This window comes from Rhinichthys klamathensis, unplaced genomic scaffold (assembly GCF_029890125.1).
Source record: "Rhinichthys klamathensis goyatoka isolate OS25496 unplaced genomic scaffold, OSU_Roscu_1.1 h1tg000264l_1, whole genome shotgun sequence".
Lineage (NCBI taxonomy): Eukaryota > Metazoa > Chordata > Actinopteri > Cypriniformes > Leuciscidae > Rhinichthys > Rhinichthys klamathensis.
The window spans coordinates 178,442-187,500 of NW_026606785.1; positions in this window are offsets into that span (position 1 = coordinate 178,442).

Here is a 9,059-nt window from a genome sequence, read left to right on the forward strand (position 1 = left end):
GATGTAGTTCAGAATACGTAAGCCCTGAAGCCTGAGAGGGGCTAGAGCTGCATCCACGCATTTCGTGAACGTGCGGGGTGATAAAGCTAGACCGAAAGGAAGAACCCGATATTGGTATTCTTTGCCCCCGAAAGAAAACCTTAGGAACTTCCTGTGCTGAAGCAGGATGGAGATATGGAAGTAAGCGTCCTTCAGATCTATCGTGACAAACCAGTCCTCGGACCTGATTTGAGTCACGATCTGTTTGAGTGTCAGCATCTTGAACTTGAGTTTCTGTACTGAACGATTCAACAGACGAAGATCTAAAATGGGACGCAACCCCCCATCCTTTTTTGGAACAATGAAATAACGGCTGTAAAAACCCGACTCTCTGTCGGGTGAGTACACCTGTTCTATAGCTTCCTTTGCTAACAGGGCCTTTACCTCTTGCTCCATTACCAGAGCCTGCTCGGGATGCACCACTGTGGGCAGCACCCCGTTGTAACGAGGAGGACGAGAACCAAACTGGATTCTGTATCCTTTCTCTACAATCTGCAGGACCCAATGAGAAATATTCGGCAGAAGCTTCCACGCTGCCAGAAAATTTACTAAGGGAACCAGCGTCTCGAGGCTGGTCTCTGGTGTTATCGAGACAGACAATTCCGGAGCCTGAAACATAATGGCAGGAACTACCTGAACTGGCCGCTCTAAAGCCCCCCTCAGAGGGCGCGAAACCGATGCTGTGCCGCAGCATAGCATCAGCGACTCGCTGGAGACCGCTGCGCCCTGAAGCACCGAGGGTGGCAGGGTTGGCAGAACAGGCTCGTGAGGACCCCGAAATGGAACGGGCACCGTATAATGAGGTGTTCACCGCTTTATTTCGGTCGGGGCTGTCCTCACAGGCCTGATGCATGAACATCAGGACCTTTTTTTTTTTTTTGAGCCGAAGTCTTCTTCGCCTGAAGAGCGGTCATCAGATCCGGCTTCGACTTAGAAGACTTCGGCTGAGAGGGTTGCGTCTGTCTCCAGTTTCCACGTGGAGGTGTACGAGACGCAACACTCTCTTTCTGATGCACACGATATGATGAGCTTGATGGCTGGGGCTGCTCACGCCCAGCAGCCCCAGGGGGCTGGACACGGCGAGGGATAAACTTTTTGAAAGCGTCCGCTTGCTTTTTTGATTCCTGAAATCTCTCGACGACCGTGTGGACTGCGTCACCAAAGAGACCAGAAGGTTCAAGCGGAGCATCTAACAAAAAAGCACGATCTTTTTCTTTAATCTCCGAAAGATTCAACCATAAATGTCTCTCAGTAGCTACCAAAGCTGCCATAGACCGCCCAATTGCTCTGGCGGTCTCTTTAGTAGCCCTGAGAGAAAGATCGGTAGCCCGACGAAGTTCTCGAATATCGTCATGACTAACTCCCTCACTATTATCCAGATCCCCCAGCAGGTCAGCTTGATAAGCCTGAAGCACTGCCATAGTATGCAGACATGCTCCAGCTTGACCTGCTGCCATATAAGCTTTGCCCACTAACACCGACGTGGCTTTGAGCGGTCTAGTGAGCAAAGCCGAGGCTTTCAGAGACGATGCGGGACCAGGGGAAAGATAGCTGGCTAAATTCTGTTCCGCCTGGGGCATCGCCTCATAACCATACTCTTTCAGCCCTCTAATTCTTGAATAAATATTAACTTGAGGGCTGAAAAGTCGTGATGAGTATGGCTTATTCCATGATTTAGAAATCTCATTGTGAAGATCAGGAAAAAATGGAAGCCCTCATGGTGGAGATGAAGCAGTAGAAGATAAAAAGCGCTCATCTAATTTACTCTTAGGACGAGCGCCCCTATTATCAGATGGCCATTCAATCTTTAATTTATCTACAGCCCGCGACATAACATCCACCAGCTCATCATATGCTGGGGAAATAAATTGTGAATCTCTTTCCCCCATGTGTGTGCTTTCACTCTCCAAACTCATAGCATCGACCTCCTCGGAGGAAGAGCAATGAAGTAATGGAGGGCTCTCTCCCCGGGCGGAAGAAACCGCAGAGCGTGCTTCCGACACCGGGGGGGGGGAGCGCTGGATATTTCGGGTAAGGAAGGAGAAAGAGCCCTCGGACCCGTCTCCAACCCCTCCGAAAGATCCTTTTGCGATCTCCAGGAATGCATTCTCCGCGCTGCCTCGGCAGACGCGGGTCCTGATCCCTGCGGATCGCGAGCCTGCCCACTCTCTTTATCAAAGAGTGACAGGCGAGAGCGGAGCATGCGAAGCGGTAGCATCTCACAATGCTGGCACTCAGCCCCCTCGAAGGCTGAGACCGCATGCTCCACTCCCAAACAAATGACACAAAGCTCGTGTGTGTCCCCACCCGTTAAATAACGCGGGCAGGGAGAAGCACACTGTTTATACACTTGTTTAGTTTCCATCCTTTTCCGCAACAGACAACAGTAAATAGACAGAGACAAAATGACACAGATCGCTTGCTGAGACACAGAAGCTGATGCCGCGTTTCACCGGATGTGCTCTTATGCCTTCCTGGTCATGACGTCACCCGCCCGTGACGCTCATTCTTTCCATTGGACTAGTTGACATTGATGCTCAGACGCATTCACGCTGGGGGCGTTCCCAAAGCGTCGATGACGCATCGCGAGTTCCCTCGAAAGGGAAATTAAGTTAAACGCATAAATTAGTGTACTCAATCATTTCAAGTTAAGAACAAGTAAAACCGTTTAGTACAAAATAAAAATCTGCCAGTTCTGCTTACTTAAACTTTGAATTTCAACTGATTGCCTTACATTTTTTGAGTTTTGCCAACTTATTCGAGTATACAGACATTGCTGAATAAAAGTTTTTTTTTTTTTTTTTTAAGTATAATAACAATCTTTTCTGACCCCAAACCGTTGAACCGCAGTGCATATGAATGTACATGACCCCTCCTGTTCACTCTTTTGTCTGTGGAGAAATGTAGGATGACGTGGGAGCAAACAAGCTTTGACTGCACATTACTAATAGTCATAAGTTCTTGTAATTAACAATAAGCATTAGCATAAGCTCAGGCTGGGATGTTAAAGTCTCGCAGGTTCTGTTTGATTTGGGCCGCAGCTAAACTTCAAACTGCTCCTTTTGAAAAAGAGTGTGCAAACAAACAAATAATTGGGAGGTGGTAATGACTGCGCTCTCAGCGGAGACACTGGCAGCCCGGTGATCCCGCAGCGTCTTGCAACAGTGTAATTAGATTATTCATATCACCGGCCTGTGCTAACCTGATTAGCACACATGCTACCTCTCCTGCCTGTCTGCTAATGCCTAGGTGACTAGTTAACATCCCACCAGTTCATAATAAGCTTGTGCTTAGGTTAGCCTATTAGCGCTAAAGCATGGTATTAGCAGGCTATGATCTGTTTGTCCGTCAGTGTTAGCGCTGGCAGCCGCTCGTTGGCACTAAACAGGCTAGCGTGACAAACAACAGAACGGCAGAAACGTAAACCCTTCATTAGTATTCAGCTAATCCAACACTGCATGCTGGAATAACAGCACATATTAGCTCGATCAGACACCTCTGAACTAGGATCATTATAGAGGTATATTAGCACTTAGCTTGTAAATAGGATGCAAGTAAGATTAAAACATACACTTAAAGTGGCAATCGCAGAGTGTCTAAGCTTGCGTGGAGGTGCTGTCATATGGTGTTTATTTCCATGAATGTCATGTTACATTTTCAGAGACGCCACAGTCATCCCAGCTAACAAGACGATGTTAATGTTCATGTTCTTGGTTATGTGAACTTTAATATTTGATCATTCTTTATGAGGATGTTACTTTTGTATGTCCTCTAGAAGTTCTGAAACAAGTAGTGACATTTAAAAACGTTAAAACATTTCAGAAAAAAAACGCTTCATGATTGTGTTCAGTGAAAAATCAAAAACATTCTTAAAACAGGATGAATTTTCTGAAGATCTGAAACTTTGATAATTTACTTATATGATAATAAATGTTGTATGACACACTGGCAAATTGTTTGGTAACACTTTACTTGAAGCCTTTATATATAATGCATTATAAAAGTATTTTTAATGCCGTGTAGAGCATCTCATGGAATAAGTAATTGTATAGTTGTAATACATTACAATACTTGTCTATTCATTGTTACACTTTTAGAAAGTATAATGCATTAAAAACACATGACAAACAACCAATTTCAGATGTAACTTACGGCATTTATAACTTGATTTATGTAAAGATATAATACATTACGACATACATTATGAATAGTTTTTTAGTTCATTATACTGTACATAATGGATTCAAGTAAACTCTTTTAAGCATAAACCTTACAAATATATATTTATGCCAAAACAAGAAAACAAAGTATGGGCAACATGATCAGAAATATCAAGCAATATTATACCTGAAAATCAAAAATATATATGTTTTTCTTATAAAGTATTTGTTTATTTGTTTGTTTTACTGGAAAATAAGGCAAATCCTGATTTCCCCCTGTAAACTGTAGCAGAAGTCTGTGTTTCTGCAAAGGGAGCTGTTTGTTCTCCTTCAGAGCGGGAGCGAGTGAATGCCCTCCTCCTGCCGCAGAGGGCCAAGAAATCAAATGTTTACGTCACGCCTGCCCTTCATAACTTTGTCTCTTCAGAAGGAGACACACTCAGGGGACGACCAGCCGGACTGGGAGTCGAGATTAAAGAGACAGTGTCTCAGAGCTGAGGGAGGAGGACACACGTGAAACTTAGAGACACACACGGAATCTCAATGAGGGTTGACAAACCGCCTACTCTTGGCTTTCATGGCTATGAGGAACGGTGTCAACATTGTTTACTAATGAGGACAAACATTTTCTTGTTGTTTTGTTTTAGAAAACCACACATAAAATGTCCTTACCATGTACCACCACAGCCTGATATGTCGTATAAAAAAAAATATATTATAAGATATGTGGCCAAAAAATGTCCAGCTCACAAAACCGCCCAATGTATTTACAATACCATTACATTTTTTTTATTACTTTTTTTTTCAGCAAGGACATATTAAATTGATCAAAAGTGACAGTAAAGATTCATAATACAACAAAAGTTTTCTATTTTGAACTGTTTTCAACATTGATAATAATCATAAATGTTTCGTGAGCATCAAATCAGCATATTAGAATAATTTGATTGAGAAATTATTGTGAAAAATCAGCTTTGATCTCAGGAATAAATAACTTTTTCACATATGTTCACATAGAAAACAGCTGTTTTAAATTGTACTAATATTTCACAATATTTTAATGTTGGATTTTTTTCTAATTCCCATTATTCTCATTGCAGACCCTGATTTCAATTGTTTTCCCTTACTGTAATACAGTATATTATTATTATTATTATTATTGTATATATACTATATATATATATACTATATATATATTATATATATAAGATGACAATTACATTGATTCTTACTCAAATAAGTACTGAGTAATATTAATTAACTACATGTACTTATTATACAGTTATGGTAAGGGTTAGGGTTTGGTGTAGGGTTAGTTACTTGTAATTATTGATAATTTACTGTTATTACCTTAGTAAGTACATGTAGTAACGTGTAACTACGTCACCTTAAAATAAAGTTACAGATTTTTGCATTAAAATACCCAAAACCACTAGCTATATAACCACTGGTTATATATTTCGCTTATTATCCAACAATGTTTTTTAAATCTAGATAAATTTGCCATTTTAACCAGTGTAACGTCCCGTGTCATTGCCCGTCAATGACATCATACCTGCGCTACCCTCGATTTCCGCTTTACTGCCGTATAAACCATGGAGACATGAACAAATGCAGAAGTAGTAGTTGTAGCGTCTAGCACACACTTGTTTCGCTGTCGTAAACAGGGCGAGTGTTTAGCAAACCTGTTATTTTCGCAGTTCCATTTTGCATCGCCAACGGTGCGAAAACAGTTTTAAACTTAGAAGTCTTTTAAGTCAACATTCAAGAAAGAGTCTAACAACTCCCATCTTTCTGTTTTCCCCAAGCAAGCTTTTTTATCTTTTAAATATATGGCCACTTACAGCTCATCTAGAACAACAGTAAAAAAATATATAAAAATAAAGTCGCTTAACTCCTGAGTCTCCTGCACAGTTTGATCAATGTCTTTTGTCCGTGCTAGAATTTCACTGTAGTAATAAACGCTAACTCCTGCAAGCGGCTCTCCCGCCACCCGAGCCTGTCTCGCTCCAGAGTGCCTGAGAACCAAACCAGAGGATTTAGTTTCTCCTCTGCTGTCTGTAATTTTGTTTTGATATCCACCTGCTGTCACCACTCTTGTGCATCATCCTTTACATGTGCCGTGGAAGTGTGGGGTGGGGGATAATGGCTCCCCCAACTGCATGTAAATACAACCACCACAATGAAAAGACGAGAACGGGGAGAGAGGAAAAAAAGAAGAAGAAGTGCAATTTGCCTGAACAGAACCACAAGTGCCTTTCTATTGAATAATACATTCTCCACCCCAGAGTGCCCATTTGCTTCCCGAGCTTTCTAGTTATTACGAGAGGAAAACATTAGGGCTCTTGGATGTGGGCTCGGGCCGGCCCGGGATTGCAGGAGCTGCTCCGGCTTCAGTGCGCGAGCGTTACTCTGTCTCCAGGGACCGGCAGCTGAGAGGATTAAATGGATGGCATATCAGTGCAAAATTCAGATCAAAAGGCTAAGTTGGGCCAGTTAAAGGGTTGTGGCCCTGAAGACCAAAGAGATTTCAAAGCCTCCTCGTTTAACAGAAACCCTTTTTTTTTTTGTATCGGCAGCCACCCATCGTGTTGGATGTTGGAGCATGAAAATGGTCATATAGACCGAGCTTTGTTTTAGGCTTTGTGGATATACGTGCTGAGGCGAGTCTGTTACCATCGGCCTCTGGTTCTCTCGGGACGCGCCAGAGATCAAGTGCACATCCGAGAGGCTCACGCTTGGCCAGTTTTAGATTTTGCATTACTCCGAAAGTAAATCAATATCAAATATTGTAATAGGCAAGGCAAGGCAAGGCAAGTTTAATACTATATTAAATATAATACTATATTTAATATAGTAGTAGTTACCATGTAATAGAGTAGTAATTATCATTATCAATTATCAATATAGTTGTAATAGAGTTTTTAGGGTATTTTAGAACAAGGAACGGTAGATTTTTTATATTTTCTGAAGAAAATGTGATTAGAAAATAGAAATAGAAATTCTAAAATAGAAATCGAACAGTTACACGATTTGAGATATTTTTCATACCCATAAGCAAAAACAAATTACATGCCGATAAACACTAACCCCCATGAACAATGGAACAATATTAATAGTCAAAGTTGACTATGCAAACACTACTAATTATACTTGTGTTGTAAAAGGAATTATATATATGTATTACACGACTCTCTGGAATACTTGATTCTGATTGGTCAATCGCACCATCCAGCGGTGTGTTATTCCCTGATAACAACCGGTAAAAGCTGATAACACGGGCTCATCCGGGAAACTGAAGGCAGCGATATACGCTTGCTATAGGGACAGTTTTTCCTCGTGGAAGTTGTACATTTAGTGAACTAACAAAATATTAAAACTCAAATCAATATTTTCGGCACAATTATTCAATTATGGACTCGCTCCCTGTTGTTTCATACAAACGCAGTTGCTGCCATTTTGCAACGATTGTTGTGTACACTGTAATTGATTATAAGATAGCAAATACTATTAGGATAAGATTTTAAAACAGTTCCATCTCTTGTCCCCATAATTATTTATGAGGTGAAATACCATGTAATAAGTTGTATGACTCTACAGTATCCCTTAAATGTCCATCTAGTTTGAACTTGCCACTTTCTAGCAATTGTTTCTCCACGGATAACAACCGGCTGGATGCACATTATAATAATATACACACACACACACACATATATCTATATATACAGTATATACTGAGAGATTGATTTAATTAGGTTGCAGCGAAGACAGTGGCATTGCTTTAGCTCCGGGCCGCAGTGCATGTTGTTGGACAGGTCTGACCTGCGGGTCACCTGCTAATCCTCATGTTAATGCCAACGACAGGAAGTGAGAGCAGTTTTTTTAAGGGCTTTTCACTGCTTTCCTCTGTTTGCAGTACTTGGAACGATTTAAACTACTTCCTCTCTGGGACACAATGACACAAGGCTGTTCAGCCTGACTGAACCTTGGCTTAAACGCACTCATTCGGGCCTCGACCAGCTAGCGGCTCCTAGTACTCCAAACAGAGGCTTATTTCTAGACTGGGATTTTATTCCACTTCATAATTTTGATTCCTTGATTTTTCTTTTTTGTACTAAACATTTTTTGTATTACAACACAACTGTTCTAAATGTGAATCTGAACAGTCAGTAATTAACTATACTTCAGCACTTTAGCACATTACAACTGTCAATTGATTATTTTATTAATTTATTTTTAAATATAAACCCTATATGAAGCTTTGGTGTGTAAATGCAATTTCTTTTGAAGTAATATTCTCATTGGTGTTCAATCAGCTCTTACTTACTTGAATCAGCATTTCTGTGATGTTCATACAGCATATTTGCCCCCTTAAATTGATTTCCAGGGCATTTTTACCTTTATAAACCTTAAATGTAGGTGTCATCTTTCATGTCAAATTCGCAAATTGTATCAATAAATTTACTTAGAATGATAAAACACTATATTGTTACCAATTCAATAGAAGTGCAGAACTAGAAGTGCAGAATTTCACCAAGTACAACATGATCCTGGATCGACATCTTTGCTGATCCTGAAACAACATTCCAATCAACCAATCAGATTCGAGGGACAAGTTTACAGTTTCTGTCAAGTTTAGGCCCACACCCAGGGTTACGTGCTTCTACATCAGTGTTATTCACCTGTCCTTTCTCTCTGGTTGCAGGGATAAGTTATGGGTAGGGTTGGGTTTAGGGGTAGGGATATAGTTAGGATTAAACAGACAGACTATAGGATTTTCGGACAGATATGTTGTTTCAGGATCAACAAAATAGGTTGACCCAGGAATGCGTCTAACTCGGGAAACACAGAAGCTTGTCA